The sequence below is a fragment of the Urocitellus parryii genome, unplaced genomic scaffold (assembly GCF_045843805.1).
Source record: "Urocitellus parryii isolate mUroPar1 unplaced genomic scaffold, mUroPar1.hap1 Scaffold_60, whole genome shotgun sequence".
Lineage (NCBI taxonomy): Eukaryota > Metazoa > Chordata > Mammalia > Rodentia > Sciuridae > Urocitellus > Urocitellus parryii.
This window is the reverse complement of record NW_027554101.1, coordinates 3132149-3153155: the sequence shown is the minus strand read 5'-3', so window position 1 is coordinate 3153155 and position 21007 is coordinate 3132149. Positions and strand designations below refer to the sequence as shown.

At 34.5% G+C, this 21007-nt stretch overlaps 1 pseudogene; it reads right to left on the bottom strand.

Moving 5' to 3' along the window:
• Positions 1-1494: 1494 nt before the first annotated feature.
• LOC144252817 (protein Spindly-like) lies at positions 1495-20196 on the bottom strand (annotated as a pseudogene).
• Positions 20197-21007: the final 811 nt, after the last annotated feature.

Genomic DNA, 21007 nt, shown 5'->3' with positions numbered 1-21007 from the left:
ATGTACTTGAGTAAAAGTGTCCACCAGAACTGAATCCCTCAACTCCTACATTCTATTACCACCACCATTTATCCACTAATATCTGAGTCCCACATCTCATTTTCAACACTTACTGACCATTCTGCTCCTTTTAAACTGTATCTTGAATCCAACTCTCATTTTATATTACTGACCTACCGCCTCAGTCTGATTGTGTATTTAACTGTACTATCCAATGACAAACCTTGCCATTTCTGGCCTCCATTCTTAGCTTTTTCTAAATCCATTTTCCATTATGACTTCGCAAAGCTTTTACTAAAATAAATTGAGGACACTATTTTGCTTATATCCATTATTTGTTTCCCATCATCTACAGCAGTGATTTTTCAATATATTCCTAGAAGACTCAAGATCAACAGAATTGCCTCAGTTTCTAGGGATTAAGGCAGAGCCTCAATGTATGAGATTACCTTGTTGGCCCAGTTCTTCAACCTTCAATTGGCTGCTTAATTTCTTTAAATATTTGTGCAAGTCTCTTTGTAAAAAACATTTCCCAAACCCTTTGTGGTGTTGCTCCTAGATTTCTATTCAGACTTAATTTACTAAATGAAACATTTCTAATTCAGCACACTGGATTCAGAAATGCTTGTGAATATGAATGAATGTGAAAATATGTAGGTATATGTACATGGAAGAACCCTAATTCATCCATCTATAGAAAATATACATGAAATTGCTATGAACCAATCTATATTCATTTAGAAAGTTTAGCATTAAATCTTTTTAATATATAGGTATATATTCACAAAATATAAAGTTATATATAAAATACATATATTTATATGTAAGATCATAGGTATCAAGGAATTGAGAATCCCTGAAGTTTCTTTTTTTGACCACACCTTTATTCTTTTTTGATAATATCCTGTTATCCACACAGAATAAGAAAACACAAAGAGGAGAAATTGTTGCAATTTTATTTTATATTTAAAAATTATTTGTCTCATATGCTTCAGTCATAAAGTGAATATAAATAAAGATACATATAGGTGCTTTAAACACTGACAAAATCTATAATATATATTTTCAAATCAAATTTCCAATTTTTACAATATAATGAAAAACTAAGTTCATAAAAAGATTACATACGAAAATATAACAGTATATTAGTTCATTCTCTGAATATATGGCTCTGAAGGTAGGTTAAAATATTCACTTCACTTGAAAAAAATCCAGACACTACACTGCATGTAGATTTAAATTAAGTATAGTCTTCCTTCCGTTAACAGTTTATTCAGTGTGAATCACAGAAGATCCATGAAGGGTCATCACTTAAGAAACTCTCCTTAGAATCACAATCAAAATTGAAAGCCTGGTTGAGAAGCATGGAAATGCCGGCTCTTGATACAATGAGGAGACTTGAGTATTTCGAACTCTGGCACCACTCTGGCTCTTAACTAAACTCCTCAGTAACCTCAGGGCAAGTAGTACCTCCCTCTGATCAGAGAGAAGTCCTTACTGCTGAGGACACTGGGTCTCCGGAGTGGATTTGGAGGACACGTATACAATAGGGTGTGATTTCTTACAAGGTTCTTTTTCCAATTTGCTTGCAGGTTCTTTCCCTTCATTAACGTCTGTTTGAAGCATTGACTCAGCGGCTAACCTACAGGCATTAAAGCATCCACTCTGAATTCAAATGTAGTTAGGGAAAAAAATAGAGAAACAAACCCGTAATATATTGAGCCTCTAAGGAGGAATGGTGCTATTTTTTTTAATAAGAAAAAAAAATTAGTTGACTCCAGTACCATTAAAATACTAAATGACTCTTGAAAGGAATTATTCTTATCAATAGACTTAATTTTTAAATGTCTAGTAAATATGTTAAGGTTGATAAAAAAGGCCTGTTAAGGCCTAGATTAAAGAATTAAATCTGATGAGATATCTATCATGATAAGTACACATAACACAAAAATTGAAATGCTGGAGCAGTATTTTAAAGATAACATGACACACAAAAGGCCCATGCACAAGATGAAAACACCATGGGATCCTGGCTGCACAGATGTCTGTCTCAGACAATGAAAACACACTCAAACTGAGTTTCAACTAGGAGAATAGTTAAAGAAAAATATAAACAGTGGGGAGATAATAAAATAGGCCTGGGAACACTTTAAAGAAGAGCATCAATTAAATTTATAAAGCATGCAACAGTGAAGTTTCCAATAAAAGCCACTTTTGTTATAAAATCATCTTCAGATTGTGTATCTAAGTTAAGCATGCAAGACACAAGGTTGGAAATGTCTGCAGTGAGCAGAAGGACTCACACACACACAAAAAAAAATCAAGTGTTTTGTGGTATTTTATTTGTTTTTGTTTAACTAGCAAGGCAAATAGTTTCCAATATGCAATTTGAGTCAAACAATTTAATTAGATACATTGAAGCAATATTTTTTTCAAGCACAAAAGGGCAGAAGAAGAAATGAAGGCAACATAGCTGGCAAGATATGCACTGATTGGTTCTGGAAATCCACCTCTGGAAGACCATACAGGCCACACACCGTGAGCCACACAAACCCGCAGTGGTCATATGAGCAACACACACACATGCACGGCCTGCGGAACTCGCCTCACAGCAGTTAGCGCTATGGGTACTGTCAGGTAGCATCCATTTGTCATTTCCTCAAGAATATCAAGCTCTTATTTTCTGTGACTTACAACATTATACAAAAAACTCAAGGAAGGAAATAATTAATTAGTCTTCCTTACAATAACAACAGCAGCTAGAGTTTTATCATTGTTGAGTACATTTAGTAGCACTGAAAATTTAAAGAAAAATCAGATAAAACATACAAGGAAGTTCTTTTACATATGATGGACTGTTTTACTTTTTCGATCAAATGCACACAGAAAATGCCTGACTCTGTTCCCTTCTTTCTAAGAACAAAGTAGCCAGAGTAGCACCTTAAAAATCTCATTTCATTGGAGACAACCCAAGCTGGCTACTTTCACAGAAATAAGTTTGAATTTTACATGTCTAAAAGTATTTATTTTTAATATACCTGCCATTGCATTACACAACCTTCATCTTGATTTCCCCTCCATTTCCCTCACTCACTTCTGTTTATCCTACCCAGATCCTGCTGTGCATGCCCAGAACTCCAGCTGCAGCCAGTTACATCCTCTTCCCTCTGTTCACTTGCTCTTACCTTCTCACTTCTATTCCTTTTAAAGGACAAGGCCCTTCAACTGGTCCTTCAGATACACATATCTGACACTTTCTCTTTTAAGTCACAAATTCAATTATGCAGAAATTGATGTTTTAGAAAAAATGGAAACAAATTACCTTTGATATTTAAAAATGTCAAAATAATTAAAAGTAATGTCTGAAGGACTGGTATAAACATCATCAAAAGCCATAGAAAACTTCACCTACATTTTCTTAACTAAACTGTCTTCAGACTACTGGAAAACCTTTGAGAAGGTAAGTTGATTGTTCCTTCATGGCTACTCCTTTACCAGGAGAAAAGTAATAGCACATTTATTCAAACCAACAAGAGAGATGTGTGGCTTTCTAATGACTCCCTTCTTCAGGAGTCCTTTCCCCTTGCAATCATTTTTGTCTTTCTCAAAGTTTTAGAGAAGTTGAAGGCGGGCAGATGAAACTGGGGCATTAGACTGCATGCAATATTGAGAAGACAGATAAAGAGACAAAGAGCATAGCTCATGCAGCGATAAGGGAGAGAAAGGGAGGGCTGCTGGCTGCCTTGAAAAGAGGACACTGACCTGAGAGAGCCAGGCGTGTTCTCACTTCTTTCATTTAAGGCTTGAGCAAGCTTCACACATTTCTTCTCCTTCTTTGGCTGCACATCCACGGGCAGATTTTTGTGAGGAGAGAGAGGGGCAGTGGGAGTGTTTGCAGACCCTGACTTTTCTAACTGCAAGTCACCTTCTGAAGGGTTAGGACAGGACTGTGTCTCCTTGTGAGGTGGGAATCTAGAAGTTCCTTCCCCGGCAGCACCACTGGCACATTCGTCTTCAGCAGGGGTCACATCCAGAGGTAGCACCTCCCGCCTCTTTTTGAGTATAGGAACTTCGATTTTCTCTGAGAATGAAAACCATTAGAAAAATCCAGTCAATGAACAAAAGACAGACCAAGGGAGAGCAGTTATACATAAAGTCTTTTCCTTTTTTCTATTCTTTCAAAATCCACTCATCACCTCACTGAAATCTATTTCTTTTTCTGTCTTTTTCATAGACTGCATTAATTAAAGCTTTTATAGGTTATTTTGACCATAAATTTTTCCTTGGGAACTCAATACAGGAATTCTAGGAATGAATAAAATGTTCTCTTGTGGTATTTTGATAAAGAATTCTAAGGGGAGATGGTTCCTAAGGGAGACCTTGGTGCCATGGAGATAAAGATGCAGTGGCAAACAGGGAGTTTAGGACCAAGTCTGGCACTTAGCAGCTGGATGACCTTAGGAAAGTATTTAATCATCCTACATTTTAAGGTTTCTAAATCTGCAAAATGTGGATTAAAAATACTTACTTTGCTTTGTCTGTTACAAGGATTAAATGAAAAGAACAAGTCAAACTCTAAATATTGGATATCCCTTGCTGCTCCTTTGAAACCCAGATCATCTGGATTTACTAACCCATCCTCCTGTCCCTTTGCTGTGTTCAGTTCAGCACACTACCCCTGAAATTCCTAATGGGTAATTTTTACTCACAGGAGCTTACTAGGATCAGGGAAGAGAAAAAGGACAAAAGAAAGAGAAGTCTTTTAAAACAATATAAAAAACTTTTCATTGTTGACATTTTCCACACTATTGACCACAATGAACAGAGTTCAGCCTGTCAACAGGGTGGGGGCAGAAACCCGTTGAGAATCCTTAACCTAATACATGTTGACAATACCTTTTGGGGAGGGGAGGGAGTTAGGACCATCACATTCATGGACTTCTTTACATTTGGCCTTTTATTTTAAAATTTATACATAGTAAAGTTCATTTTTTGTAGTATACAAGAGGCAGAGGTTGTATTGGGCTATTTTTTCTCAGTGATGTGACTTGCTCTAATAACTGTCCAAACATTTTTCCTTAAAGGCTAGAGTAAGAGAAGAGGTCGGGTAGAAATCTCCAGTGATAAATCCCCTTCAGAACGACCAAGCTAAATAACTATATGCCACAAAAATACATTCACAAGAACTCAGAAAACCAGAACAGGTAAGTTAGACTGTGAAGCCCACAAGGGGAAAGGTTCCCTGTTACTGTAACTCCTTGTCCCCAAGCTTTCATGGTACCACTTGCAGAAAGCCCCCAGAACTCAGTGTGTACACTGAAAAAAGTAAGCAAGAAACAGATATTTGACTTCCTCACCACCAGAGTCCCTCTGTGGGAGTCTCACTGCATGGGCTCACAGCAAGCACTGATAATACTCCGTGGGATGCTCCTGAGACCAGCTAGAAGGAAGGAGAAGTAGGGCTCGAACTAGCACACAGAACTTGGCACTGGCCCTCCATCCCTGCCAGAGGAGACATGCTAGCAGACAGAATGTTTAGAAATGTTTACTGCTGGAGGCGGGGTTCATAGATCCTCTGGACTCAAGAGCCTGACTGGCTCTCCCACATGCCTTGAGTGTACTCCATGAATCTCCCATGGGTCCATCCAGGTTGGAAACTGCACCAGCAGCAGAGTTGTCAAAAAACCTGCATCTAACCTGAGCTCAGGGTGCCCTCTAATGCTGAAATGGAATACCATAGGCAGTCTGCTAAAAATGTCTAAACAAGCCTACTGGAGTAGAATAGTCACAAACAAGTCCAGACTGCAAAAAAAAAAAAAAAAAAAAAAGGAAGAGATACCTAATTCATCAATGCAGAGACAAAGATATATGTTACAAGGACTAAGAAGAGCCAAGGAAAGATGTCCTTATCAAATGAACAAAACATATTGCCAAAGATAAACCCAAGACATTCATATGCATGATTTGGCAGACAAAGAATTTAAAATATCTGGTTTAAAAAAAAAACTCAAGAAACTTCAAGAAAACAGAGGACCAATTAAGAAAATTTTATAAGGAGACATTTAACAGATTGAAATAATTTTTAAAAATCAAATTCTGGAGCTGATAAATAAATGAAATAAAAAAGCCACTGGTGGGCATTAATAGCAGAACTGATCAAGAAGAGGAAAGAATTAGTGAGCTTGATAACAGGCTATTTGAAAACAGAGGAGAAAAAAGAATGAGAAGGAATGAAGAAAACTCATGAGATCTCTGGGACACCATTAAAACAGCAAATCTATGTCATTGGTGTCCAAGAGGATCTAGAGAATGACAAAAGGTTAGAATTAAGTTTATTCAAAAATACAACAGAAAACTTTCCAAATCTAAGATACAAACACCCAATTACAGGATAATCAAAGGTTGCCAATCAGATTCAACCCAAATAACTCTCAAAGGTCAAAGACAAAGAGGACTTGAAAGCAGCAAGAGGAAAGAAAGAAGCAAGTGACACAGAAGGGAATTCCAATATGACTGGTGGACTTCTCAGCAAAAACCCAAAGGGCATAAGGGAATGAGATGATATCCAAACTGCTGAAGGAAAAACATCTGCCAACCAAGAATAATGTACCCACCAAAGCTTCTTCAGAAGTAAAGGGAAGACAGACCTTCCCAGACAAAACCTGAATGCACTCATGGCAACAGACCTATCTTATAAGAAAGGCTGAAGGGAGTTCTTCAAATGCAAAGAGAAAAAAAAAAAGATGAGAATGTCTAATATGAAAACATCTGAAGGTATAAAAACCCACAGGTAAAAGTGAGCATTCAGATAAATCCAAAATAACACGGGAACTAGGGGATGTAAACCATTTATATCCTTAGTAAGAAGCCTAAAGGACAATACTAATACAAATACAGTAATCTGCTAAGGGATATGTAATATAAAAAGATGTAAATTTTAACATCAAAAACTCAAAATATGGGAGAGAAATGGAGTTGAAGAGTAGAAGGCTTTTTTTTCTTTTTTGCTTTTGAAATTAAGTTGTTGCAGCTCAAAATAACCTGTTGTAATTATAAGATGTTCTGTGAAAGCCTCATGGTAATCACAGAGCAAAAACCTTAAATAGATACACTGAAAATAAAAACCATGGGATCAAAACATGCTGATAGGAAAAAAATCACTTAACAAAGGAAGACAGGAAGATCAGAACAAAGATGTACAAAACAACCAGAAAACAAGTAATTACATGAGAGTACCCAAATCTGACTCTGCTGCCTACAAGACACTCACTCGTAAGGAATATAGACAGAGAGTGAACAAATGGAAAAAGATATTCCATTCAAATGGAAACCAAAAGAGAGTAGGAGTGGTTATACTTAAATAAAATATGCTTCAAGTCAAAAACTGAGGAGACAAGGCCATTACAGAACAAACAAACAAAAAGAGTATACAACAATTGTAAATATATGTCTAAATACATAAAGCAAGCATTATTAAACGTAGAGCGATAGGCAGCAATTTTTTTGCAGTGATAAGGTACTTTAACAGCCCACTTCTAGCAATGGAAGAGCATCTAGCCAGAAAACCAGCAGAGAAACATAAGATTTAAACTGTACTCTAGACCAAATAGAGCTAACAGAAGTTACAGACCTTTCCATGCACCAGCTGCAGCACATTCCTCTCAACTGCACATGAAATGTTCTCAAGGGTATCATGTCAGGCCACAAAAGAGAACATCAGAAACTGTACAAAGATGTAAAAATTAAACATACTTAGAAGCAACCAATAAGTCAATGAGGAAATTAAAAGATAAATTTAAATATTTCTTTTCACAAGTAAAAATGAAAATATACCAAATATGCCAAAACTTTATGCTTTCAGCAAAAGCAGTTCTAAGAAGGAAATTTATAGCAATAAACTCCTACTTCAAAAACAGAAGGAAGAGAACAGCTTAGTGGTGGAGTGCTTGCCTACCACGTGAGATGCGCTGGGTTCAATCCTCAGCCCTGCATATAAACAAAATAAAGGTTCAAAAACAATTTAATTTTTTTTTAAAAGAAGGAAGATCTCAATGTCTCATCTCAATAAACTAGAAAAAAATAAGAAAAAAAATAAGACCAAAATTAGTAGAAGGAAGAAATGGTAAGGATCAGAGCACAAATAACCAAAATAGAGGAAAAAATAAAAAAATAAATAAAGAAAGAAAGAAAATAAAAGATAAATGAAGAATTGGTTTTTGAAAAGATAAACAAAATGAATAAGTCTTTAGCCAGACAAAAACAACAACAACAACAAAAAAAAAAACTCAAATAAATTTTAAAAAATCAGAGGTGAAAAAGGAAACATAAACTGACCCCACAGAAACAAAGAATTTTAAGAACTAGTAAATACAAACAAATTGGAAAACCTGAAAAAAAATTTCTGGAGAGCAGAAGGCAACAGCATATCAAAATAATTAAATACCACGATCAAATGGAATTAACCCTAGGATCTAAGAATGGCTTAAAACACAAATCAACAAGCTGATATATCACATTACAGACAAAAGGGCAAACACCATATGATCATTTCAATAGAAAAAAAATTGACAAAACTTAACATCCTTTTTAAATAAAAACTCTGAATAAATTAGGCATAGAAGGAACACATCTCAGTATATTAAAGGCCATAGATGATAAACCCACAGACATCATACTCAACAGGGTCAAAATTAAAGTGTTTCCTTTAGGATCTGGAACAAGACAAGGATGCCACCAGCATTCACTGTTATGACTCAACACAGAACTTGAAGTCCTAACCAGAGAAATTAGATAAAAGGAAGAAATAATAGGCAGCCGAATTGTAAAGGAAACCGTCCCTGTTTCAGATAATACAATCTTTTACAGAAAATTCTGAATACTCTACTTAAAAACTATTAGAACTAATAAATACAGTAAGGATATAAGATACTAAAGCCAATATATAAAAGTCAGTAGTGTTTCCATTCAACAATAGCAAATTATCTGAAAAAGAAATAAAGAAAGTAATCCCATTTATAAAAGCTATGTTTTTTTAAAAAAAGTGAAATAAAATACCTAGGAAAAAATTTAATCAAGGAGATGAATGAGCTCTACAGTGAAAACCATAAAACACTGGTGAAAACTGAAAAGACAGAAAAACATGGCAAGATATCTCATATTCATGAACTAGAATTAATATTGTTAAAATATTCATTCTACCCAAAGCAATCTACAAATTCAATGCAATCCTCATCAAAATTCCATAATTTTCTTTACAGAAAAAGAAAAAAATAATCCTAACCTGTCTTAAACAATAAAATTTCAAATAGTTAAAGAGCAGAAAGAACAAAACTGGAACAATGCTAGTACCTGACTTCAAAATATACTACAGTGCTAAACTGACCAAAATAGCATGGTACGGGCACAAAAACAGTGAAGAGAACAATGGAGCTCAGAACACATACTGGGGAAAGGACAGTCCTTTAATAAATGGTGGAGAAAACTGGATCTCCACATGTAGAACCATGAATATTCATTGTTTCTTCATTGAGAACATTCTCAACTTCTACAAAATCAACCTTTTTTAAATTTCACAGATGAATAGGATCGTGTAGTGTTTGTCTTTTTGTGCCAGACTTCTCTCTTATCATATACAAAAGTCAACTGAAATCTATAAAATTACTTAAAGAAAACATTGGGAAATGCTACATGACCTCGGTCTGGGCAAAGGTTTTTTTAGACAATCCCTCAAAAGCAGGAGAAACAAAAGCAAAAATAAGCAAACCAGATAATATCAAACTAAAAAATTTCTATAACAAAGAAAACAATCAACAAAGTGAAGAAAAACTACAGAATAGAAGAAATTGCTTGCAAATTATACAGCTGACAAAGCATTACTATGTAGTATCTATAAGGAACTAAAAGAACTCAATAGCAAAAACCCTTCATATAATCTGATTTTAAAAATGGGCAAAAAACCTGAACAGACATTTTTCTAAGAATACAGAGGTTTACGAAAAAATTCTCAACACCACTGTATCACTAAACATCAGGAAAAATGCAAATTAAAACCACAATGAGAAACTATTTCACCCAAGTTAGAATAAATATTATCCAAAAGAAAAAAAAAAGAAATTCTGGTGAGGATATGGAGAAAGGAGAACTCTCATATACTGTGAGTAGGTCTATAAATTAGTAGTCATTATGGAAAATAGTATGGAAGTTTCTCAAAAATTAAAAATAGAATTAACATGTGACCCAGAAATCCCAATACTAGGTGTGTGTGTGTGTGTGTGTGTGTGTGTGTGTGTGTTTCCAGATATCTGAACTCCCATAAATGGAGAAAGAAAATGTGATATGTATAAGTAATGGAATACTATGTATTCATAAAAAAGGTATGAAATCCTGTCATTTGTGACAACTTGAATGAACTAAGGATCTTGTGTTAAATGAAATAAGTCAGGCACAAAAAGGCAAACACTACACATTCCTATTCATCTGTGGAATCCAAACTAGGTTGATTTTGTAGAAGTTGAGTGTTCTCAATGAAGAATGAATATTTAAGGTGATCACATGCTAATTACCTTCATTTAATCATTACACAATGTATATATCAATAGAAACATAATAAATATCCAATTATTATATGTCAATAAAAAATATAGAATTCCCAATATTTAGTTGGAACATGGTCCCTGAGAATCAAGATTGAATTTTCTCAATCTTGCCTTGCTGTGACAGCAAGACCACATAAATCAACTCTGCTCAATGGGATGGTGGCAGACAAACACAAAAGGAGTCTGAATCCTGCAATGCCTCCTCAGACTTTCATCGGTGGAAGAATAATCACAAGCACTTAAACCTAAACTGTGTTTAGATCTTCTATAAATAATCTGAATTAGCATAACTTCCAACATTAGCTGCTTATTTAACTTTTCGGTATGACAGCATGCTATGATTTTAAGTGGATAAGCCTCAAGTGTCAGTATGATGAAGCCTAGACATCCTAAAAAGCCATATATCACATTCATGCATACCTAGTTCCCTTTGAATTTTTCAGCTGTAAATTTCCCTTATTAACTACAGATTGATAACCGAAAAATTGGTTTGTAATGAGATTTGCTAAAAGCTATAGTTTGAAAAAAATGTTGATACACTTTCTCAGAGCTACTTAAGACTTAAAAGACAAAAACATAGGAAACTTGCATACCTTCAGGTTCATACTTCAGCTTTAATTCATCTAGCTTAGCTCTGTTTCATATTTTCACTTTCTGCAAGCTGAAGGCATCTTTCATTTGCAAAAAGTTTTCGCTCGATATCCAGGGCCCGCTGGCTCTCAAACAATGCTTTCCTCTGCTGTATGGACAATTCACTTTTGCTGCTTTCATTTTCTTTGCTACAGTAACAGAAAAGAAGAACCAAGGAATGTTAATATATAATTTTGTGAATAACTTAGTGGGATGAATCTTTAATTTTATATTTGAACACTTGGTTAAAAATATATTTCTTTGGGATTTCTAGTAACAAAGAAACAACAAATAATTAAAGTTTAACAATAGCATCCTCCGCTGCCAAAATTCATACATTATTCCAAGGTGATTCATGCATAAATTCCCTTTAAGTTATGAGATACTTATTCTTGAAAAATTTGGATTATAAGAATATTTTCTATATGAAAGTCCTTTTTACTTACCAATCTAAAAAGCTAAACACAAATTATTTACTGAAAGTATTCTTCAGTAATTAGTATTTATTAAATCTTGCATAAAACTCATGTATTACACAAAGACATGTTGTTGACTTTCTTTACTATGGAAATTTCTTTTGGCAATTTGAACTTAAAAATTTGTTATTATATGAATACCATCTATTAAAATAAATAAAAAGTCTTTATCTTCCATCTGCCAACCCAGACACCTACTTTAAATTCTCAAGCTTTAGCTGAAGTAAATCTGTATAATAGGTGTTATCTTCCAGAGCACCAGAGTTGCCTGAAGGTTTTGAATCCATACTTTCATATAAATTCTAAAGAAAGAAAAATTCTTATTACTTACACAACAAATTAGGTTACTGTATGCTTATTAACAGTGGCAGCAGCCACATGTTAATCTCTCATCCTTTGACAAATACTCTTCAAAGATCAACCCACTTACCTGAGTGCAGTAGGTACAAGAACCACCAGTCCTTCCTCAGGTAAGAAAAGTGGCTCAAGGTACTACCGGCAAGTAAATCAAGAGCTAGATTGTGAATCCAGATCTAACTCACACTCATATCTCTGACTCCAACTATACCTGTCTTAGGATTTCACTCTCCTGGCTTTTAGAATGAGAGAAGCAAATGCTTTTTGGGTTGAATTCTGGTATGACAAAGCTATACAATGGAAAAATAGGAAAAAGAGAGGAGATTCTTGAGGTTATTTTTGGTATCCAGGCTTTAAATATTCTGAGTCATTCTTTGAATATTTTCTTTACTGGAAAAAAAAAGCAGATGTTTAAAAACTTGCAAAGAATTTCAGAGATTGCACATTTAAAAATCCTCCTAATTTAAGGTCACAATTTTCAAAGTATAGCACAAAGCCCCAGGGATAAACTACATATACCTGCCAAGTGACACACTGCAAATTTAGCTAAAATTATAATACTTTTAATAGTTTTTAGAAGAAACAGAGATAAAGTCATATAAACAAATTTTTCTTCAAAAATGTCAAAATAAAGAAAGAGAAACTGTTCCAGATTAAGGAAGACTGAAGAGACTTCATGGTAAAACATGCAACCTTGGATTAGGCCCTAGAATTGAAAACACTAGATTTTTTTTCTTTTAAAATTTGCTTAGGGTATGTTTTCATCAGCTTTTTTTTTTTTTTTTTTGTCTCTGTGACCAAAAGTTCTAACAAGAACAATGTAAGGAGAAGTTTACTTGGGGTTCATGGTTTCAGGTCTCAATCCACAGATGGCCAACTCTATTGCTCTGGGCCCAAGGTGAGGTAGAATATCATAGTGAAAGGGTATGGGGGAGGAAAGTAGCTTAGAAAATGGTAATCAGGAGGCAGAGAGAGAGAGCTCTCTGCTCACCAGGGACAAAATTCCAATCACCCCTCCAGTAACTTAACTCCTATAGTCACACTCTACATGCCTAAAGTTACTACTCAGTTAATCCATATAAGTGGATCAATCCACGGATCAGGTTAAAGCTCTCATAATCCAAACATTTCTCCTCTAAAAATTCTTGCACTAACACAAGAGCTTTTGAAGGACATCTCATATCTAAACCATAACAGGGTATCAATGATAACTGGCAAAATGTAAAAAGTAGCTTGGTTAATAGCATGGTTCAATGCATATCAATGTTAATTTGTAATTTTGACCATTTGCTTATATCTCCAATAACATCATGGTGCTTAGGGGTAAAAGGACATCTGGTTTGGAACTCACTCTCAAAGTTTAAGAAAAAAACATATAAAAACAGAAAAAGTTATAAATCAAGTGTACAAATAAGAAATAGGGAGCTCTGAGTCAAAGGCATGTAGGAGTACTTTCACTTTCCTGGAAGGTTGCACTAATTGCAAAATAAAATAAATTTATTAGAATTTATTAAAGACATCCATAAATTCCAGTGGATATACAATGTTGAATTGACAAAGCTCTAAAAATAATGGAACAGATAGCACTAAAAAATAATTACTGATGACATTCAGGCAAGAATTCTCACTGACATAACACTGAGCAGAAGACAGAAACAAGGGTATATATATTACATGATTCAATTTATATGAAGTTCAACAGAATGTTCACATAATGTTGACACAAAGTTAGGAGGTGGGAGCACTTCATTTCAATGGGGCTTTTCTGGAGTGCTAGGAATATTTTATGTAATCTGATAGTAATTATAAGAATATACATATACAGATATAAATATGTGTGTGTGTGTATGTATAAACATATATATGTTAAAACTCACTGAGTTGTACACTAAAGATATAGGTACTTACAAATAATAACCAGATAATAACAACAAAAATAGAATAGATTGGTTTGTCTTTGCTTTAGTAAAAGAAGCATGGTCAATAATACTGAAAAGCAGAGACAAGAAAAAAATCATTTAAAGATTGGGTCAATATGTACTGAAACTGAAAGTTAATTATACGATGAGAAAACTATTTAAACTGAAAATTTAAGATATTCAAATAAAAATCCAGCCACATCTTTTCAAGATATTATACGTACCTTAAATTTCTCCAGATTTCTAATTTTACCTAAAAGATGTTTTATTTCACCGTTCTTCTGCTCTAACATGGAAAACAACCGTTCCTGCTGCTCAAATTCAGTTTGAGATCCTTTCATCTGTAGCAATGTAGCAATCTGTAACTAGAATCCCCCCACCACAACAAAATTGAGATATTCTGATAAGCATATTTCTGGAACAATTTGTATTTTGTACTAATACTATTTAGAACTTGTTTTGAAAACTAATTAGTTATTTCTAGTCTAATAATTGGAAAATATACATCAATTAGTTTTGTTGTAGACATAACTTTGGAATACTTCTACTTTTTAATGATATCTGAAGTCTTTAATATAGTTTTACCTAGTTTGTGATACAAAATTGAACAGCATGACTGTGGTCCAGAGGGTGTCATTTAACTGGTAAGTAAGCCTGGACAAATGTGGCCTGCTATTCACCACCTATACTAACTCCTGTTAAAGCTATTTATCAAAATTCTCCATTAGCTTTACTTAAGTAGGGGAAACTGTTAAGCAGCTCAGTCATAAACATGATATTCACAATGATAAGAATGGGAAGTACCATATGAGTATTTTTCTACACTTTAACCCCCAGACAGTTCTGAGAGGCAAGTTCTATCACCTCTACTTTGTAAATGAGATATGCCTTTTAGATGCTCTCAGAATATATGTCCCAGGTAACACAACTAGCAAATGACAACTATGCTTCAATCCAGTCCATCTAATTCCAAGTTCAATCAGTGACCTTTCCCATTTCTCTGGTAAAACTGACATCTTGAAAAAAAAAATCTAAACTTTCTTCCAAACACCACCTTAGGAACATCAGGCAGAATAGACCATACATTGGAATTCTAAGGACTGCTATAATCTTGGAATCTTTCTAATTGCCATAAGGTTTTCTGTTACTTCTTATTTGTGTGCAGCAACAACCAAGAAAACCCTTAAAATTAAAGGGGTTAATAACATGCTTTGAGGAGCTGCAAGAAAAGGAAACCCTAAATAGTTCAAATTTCCATCTAAAATAAGCCTTCATGAGAAGTGAGAAATGGCAAATCTAGTCTCATTTGATGCGGGAACCCAGAAAGACTCAGAATAAGTGAGAAACAAACACTTTTAAATTCCTTTTCCCTATTCTATAAAGATTTACACCTCCCTGGCAAGGTTAGTGAATGATCATTAAAATAAACAATTAGTAGTTGTTAAACACACTAATGTTTTCCCAAGATTAACTTTTTGAAAACATAAAAGTATCTTATGATCTACCTGGAATTTCTAATTTTTAAAAAAATCATGCAGTTCTAGAAAAAAATATAAAAGAATACCCCTTGAAGGAAAAGATGGATTTTGTGATATATTTATCTATATAATGCTAATATGAAGTAGATTTAACAAACATTTAAGAGCGGTAATTCCACACCTTCGTTCTTTGCATCTGTTCTCTATTAAATGCATTTTGCTTCTTTAGTGACTGATACTTGACTTTCATACTGATAAGCTGGTGTTCCATTGCCGCCCTTCGATCTTCTACCTGGAAAACACTGATATGTTTAATTGTTCTTATACTAAATGAAACAATAGTTTACCCAATTCAATTATTAGAATACTTGTAAGTACCTCTGCAAACAAAGAGTTGCCCTTACTATTGGGATCCAAGGCTTGCTGGAGGGCCTGGCCCAATTGCACCTGCAGATCTTGATTTGCTACACGAGCTTTCTAAATTCAAAAGAAAACAATTTAGCTAATAGAGATTAAATTAGCATGAAAACAATTTAAAAACTGGAAACAATACTACTGTAATCATAATACCTCTAAGGCATTATAGTATGAAACTGCTTCTTTCTCCCACTCTTCTTTTTCTTCTTTAAGTCGGTCTACCTGGTGCATTAAGTTAGTACTAAGACATGCTAGTTGTTCCTGTCTGTACTGTAGTTCATTCACTTCTTCCTTGAGAGCATTCTATTCAACAGAAATCGAAAGAAAAAATTCTCTTGAAAATGCTTTCATTTAGCAGCTCCTCTGCTAACTTATCTGTAGTGGTTCACATTCAAATTAAAACTACAAAAACCTGTCAAAGTTGTCAGATACCTATTAAAATTTTAAAAATTACTTAATTTTTCAGCAGGGAACCAAACAAAAGTCTCTAGAGACTGCTCTTTCTGACTGTGAATTCAGGGCTTTAATTTTTAATGACTCATAGTCTGAAATGAAAAATCTATGTTCACACAAATTTCAACTTCCACTGTACTAACATTTTATATTATGACACAAACTAGGATCAGAAAATGTCTATGTCCTTTCAGAGCTTTCATTAATCTAAAGGTACTGTGTCTGCCTTATTTAATCAGGTCACCTAATACTATTTTTTTAAATAAAGTAATTCTCCTAAACTACATAAAACATTTTTTGGATAGTTAGATCAAAGTAGGTCAAAAAACATTTCTTCCTCCACACTAGCTCATTAGAATTATTATAAAAACACATAAAATGTATGCAAAAGAAAAATTTAAAAATCTAAGAAAACACATGCCATAAAATTTACCTTCACACTTTCCATTTCAGTCAGCTCAACCTGAAGAGCCAGCATCTCTGAAGACATGCTTTCGTGGACTCGCTCAGACATCATCCGTATTTCCTCCGATTTATGAGACAGGAGTTCCTTCTGGTGGTCTACTTTGTGCTTTAGCTGCTTTTCACTAATCCTAGCTTCATCTAACTCTCCTTTCAGTTTTTCTATCTAAAGTATAAAAAAAAATCACAATTTTATAAATCAAAAGGTATTTTCTTTCTGTAAAATATCACTGAATGATCCAAACTTGTACAAGAGACTAGTAGAGCTTCCAAGGACACTCCAATAGTGACCTACCTTGTTTTATAAACAGTCCATTCTAGCCATCCAAGTAGTTTGGATGAATTAAAGCTACCAGAAGCACTGTGTAGCTATGTAAATGATGCTGTGACCAGCCATGCAGAAGCAGAAGCCTGATTGGAAAGCTACAACAACAGTCTAGGGGAGAGGGGATGGTGGGGACTAGAGCCACAGTAGCCTACATCAAGGTTCTGTTGGCCAAATCCCCACAACAGGCTGATGAATTCAACATGAGAAGTAAGAGAAGATACTGGGAAAAAAGCCAAACTTTTGGCTAAAGTGATTTAAGAACATCAGTAAGACCGAAAATTTTGTATTGATATACTCTTTGCTCTACCACCTAAACCATCTTTACAGTTGGTCCTTACTTCAGGCCCTGAAAAAAATATGCCCTATACTGCTACATTTGTTTATGTAATGAAAGCTACATGAAAAAAAAAAAAAAACCCGCTAGGAGAAATGAAAATGCATCATTACCAGTCATTACTGTCTAAAACCAGATTAGTTCCAGACAAGCTAGACTATTTGTCAGTAATGTCCATTCTAGCCATCCAAGTAGTTTGGATGAAGTAAAGGGACTTTTGGTAACAAAAGACCAGAAACAAGGTCTTAGGCATTCAACCTTCCATCTATTCCACACATACTTACTAAGAACCCAGCAAATATGCCAGGTAACAGAGAAACTCAGATAAATATAAAAAATGATGCCTGACTTCAAGGAGGATCAATGTCTAAAGGAACAATAAACACACAATTCAGTAATTACATTAAGTCACAGTAACTGCTAAGTGCTAGCTCAGAATACACTTCCTGAAGGAAGTAATGTCTATATTGGTTTTTAAAGTATTAGGACACATGCTTACATACTACGTTCTGATGCAGAGAACATCATGAAGTGAATAACTGTTTAACTAGTCAGATCATTCAGGTGTCTGAGCTCCACACACGATCAGATATCATTTGCATTTTATATGCAGGGGATGTTCCAAGACCCTGGGTGGATAGCTGAAACCACAAGTTGAACCAAACTCCATATATACATATGTACACACTTATCTTGATGAGTTTTAATTTTAAATTAGGCAAGTTAGAGATTGGTAACATAACTAATAACTATTATAATAATATGCTGTAATAAAAGTATGTGAATATGATCTCTCTCAAAATATCTCATTGTACTATGCCTAGGTGAGGAGAGGAAGTGAGGTGGAGCAGGTGGGATAAAGTAGGATGGCACCGGATTTCCTCACACTATTCAGAATGGCATGCAATTTAAAATTTATTATTTAGTTATGGCACTTTCTATGTAATATTTTTAGACTACAGTTGTCCAGAGGTAATTCACACTAAGAAAAGTGAAACTAGAAATAAGGAGGGGGCCTAGTGTATGGTAAAGTCCATGATAGAGAAATGGTAATTGCTTCACTACCCTGTAGAAGGCATTGACAGAGAAGTATTAGTTCAAACTCCTTCATGAAGCTTTAAAGTATAAGATAAAATGAAACTAGAAAAAAGACCTAAAACAAGTAACATTATTTCTCCAAAAGTACTATATTTATAATTTTTAATTTTAGTTTATACCACTGAGGATTTACTAAATTAAACTGATTTATTCATTTTTTCAATAAATATTTGTGTGCAAAGCACTAGAGAATATAGCAGTGAACAAGACAAAATTCTTAAGGACCTTGCAATCCTGGAGATAATAAGTACTGCAAAGAATTAAGAGTGAGTGATGCTACCAGGTGCAGTGGTGCACACCTGTAATCCTGGCAGCTCAGGAGGGGGGCAGGAGGATCACAAGTTCAAAGCCAGCCTCAGCAAAGGCAAGGTGCCAAGCAACTCAGTGAGACCCTGTCTCTAAATAAAATACAAAACAGGGTTAGGGGTGTGGCTTAAGTGCCCCTGAGTGCAATCCCTGGTAACTATACCCCCTGAACTCCCCCCACAAAGAGTGAGTGATGCCGACTTTAGTTAGGGCTGGTCTCTATGAGTGACATTTAACTGAAATCTGAAGATTGAGGATTCAATCTATGAAGAGTGGGTGAGGAACAACTAAGCAGGAGGAAAGAGCTCATATAAACCCATAAGGCAAGACTAGGATAGCCTGAACAAGGAAAAGCAGTTTCCTATGTTTGCAAAAGTCCAGCAGAAGTCAAATCACATAGGGATGTATAAACCCTCAGACTGTCTTTTGTAAATACAATTGAAAGCCTTATGCAGATTGAGAAAGGAGATGACATGATCTCTTGTGCTTTCCCATGAGAAAGAATGATTCTATGTTGAGAAAGAATGATCTGAATGGCAATGATGGAGCAGGCAATCTGGTTAGAAGGCTGGGAGAAAGAAGACAGTGACCTAAGATAGATGTTTTATAAATCATGTCCCTAAGAATTTGTGGACTAAATGTGAGACTTCTAGATTTTTGGGTCAAGCAATTGAATGTCATTCAATTTACTAAATAAATAAACTAAAGACAGAGAATGTTTGATTAGTAGACAGGGAATTAAATATTCTGTTTGTTTATATCAAGTTTGAGATACTCTTAAGTGGGCAATTGAATAGATTAATTAAGAGTTCAAGGGAGGACTATTGCTCCTCCCTTGAACTCTTAATTAATTGTTAATTAAACAGTTTAGGTTGCTAAACTACTATGGGGGCATTTAGATGATATTCAAAGCTCCAAAATAAGTGAGGTCACCTATGTAGAGTGTGGACAAACAAAACTTAGTGATAAATATGGTAGGCAAATTGTGGTAGATAGAGTAAACATAATTGAAACTCAGAACACACTGCTTTGGAAAGAATATCAGGAATTCATTAACTTATTCACCTTTAATGAAAATGGCATAGATAGGAAATTAGATCTTCAGAAAATAAAATAATTACTGCTAGACAAAATAAACCTTCAATAGCTAAGCACAACCTCATAAACAGAGGAATCCACAGTCTTACCTCAGTCATGGTCATCATTTCATTACGACATTTATCTAATTGATTTTGCAATTCACTTTGGCTCTCCAATAGTTGTAAACCATACTGTGCAGCTTTTAGACGCTCTTTTTCAATCTCTTTGAGCTTGCTTCGAAGATCTGCAGTATCTGCCTCCATGTTCTTTTAGTGTTTTTAGACTAGTATAAATAGAAGAAATACAATTTTTTGAGCTTAAACAAACAAACAAAAAACCTACAATAAAACCAATAATAAAGGAACCATGTATCCCCAGTGCTACTATCATATAAAAACATAATATTAAGATTTTATTCCTGACTTGTAAGGAGTCAAATTTGCATTCTTGTTCTAAGAGCAAAAATTGTTCTGATAATTTTTTTACTTGAGTTGAGACCAAACCAAAAAGAACATAAAAAAAAGATACACTCAATTGTGCTCCTAAGAAACTCAACATTAGGAAACTATTCAATTGTTATATATTAAATGTCCATAATTACTAAGGTAGAATTAGTCTCATAATTGTGTTACTTTCAAAATAATCAAAGTAAAAAGAGAGCAATGACAGAAACCAAGAAACTTTATGGTATGCATGCATGACTGCTGCTTAAGAGTAAAAAAGACAGTTTTAAAACAGACTCACAAGATAAAGTAAAGAATATCCTGTCTTATTTTTTATAGTAGTACTACTTTGCTGAATGTATTTGTTTCATTGGAAACAGATTCACAGTATTTTTCTAATTACTCTTAACAGAGTATGTAAAATAGAAACTATGTTCAGAGCAATTTCCAGGCTAAGCCTTACAACTTTATACATAGGATAACTGTACTTTAACTTAACCTCATTTATTGTCCCTTCCTCTTTGGCCCTAGTCCCTTTAAGCCAAACTGAAACTGGACTTTGCTTTCATAGAGCATCAGATGATTCCCTATGTCTTAAGTTTATAGAATCATGCATTTAACAAACATTTAC